The sequence below is a fragment of the Lupinus angustifolius genome, chromosome LG11, assembly GCF_001865875.1.
Source record: "Lupinus angustifolius cultivar Tanjil chromosome LG11, LupAngTanjil_v1.0, whole genome shotgun sequence".
In the NCBI taxonomy this organism is placed as follows: Eukaryota; Viridiplantae; Streptophyta; class Magnoliopsida; order Fabales; family Fabaceae; genus Lupinus; species Lupinus angustifolius.
In genome coordinates this window covers 24,314,272-24,314,759 of record NC_032019.1, presented here as the reverse complement: position 1 = coordinate 24,314,759, position 488 = coordinate 24,314,272, and positions in this window count along the sequence as shown.

Below are 488 nucleotides of genomic sequence, written 5' to 3'. Positions count from 1 at the left end.
CCCCCGGCAGCAAAACCTCCTGAAATAGTGTTGATATCAACTGGGCTCCTTGGCCTTCGATTATCTGTTCGGTGCCTATCCACTTGAGGTCGTGGTGTAGGGCGCCGTTGTTGAAATTGTGGAGGGGACCGCCTTCTTGAAGGCTCTGGTCGACGATGTTGTGGCGATCGCCGATGTTGCTCCAGGCCCGCAATGAAACGCTGTAAATGACCAGCCTGGATGAGATCTTCGATGGTATCACGGAGCTGTGTGCAGTCGTTGGTCAAGTGGCCGAACATACTGTGATAGTCAGAGTATTTGGATCGGTCTTGCGGGCCTGGCTTGGTAGGGCGTGGTCGTGGAAGTTGGACGAGGTGAGTGAAGAGGACTTCTTGCAGAATCCTTGAGCGGCTGGCGTTCAGGGGGGAATAGGTGGAGTATTTGGCCTTTTTAGTTAGTGAGGGTAGGTCGTGGGGTAGGTCGTGGAGTCTTGGCCGTTTGGTTTCCCG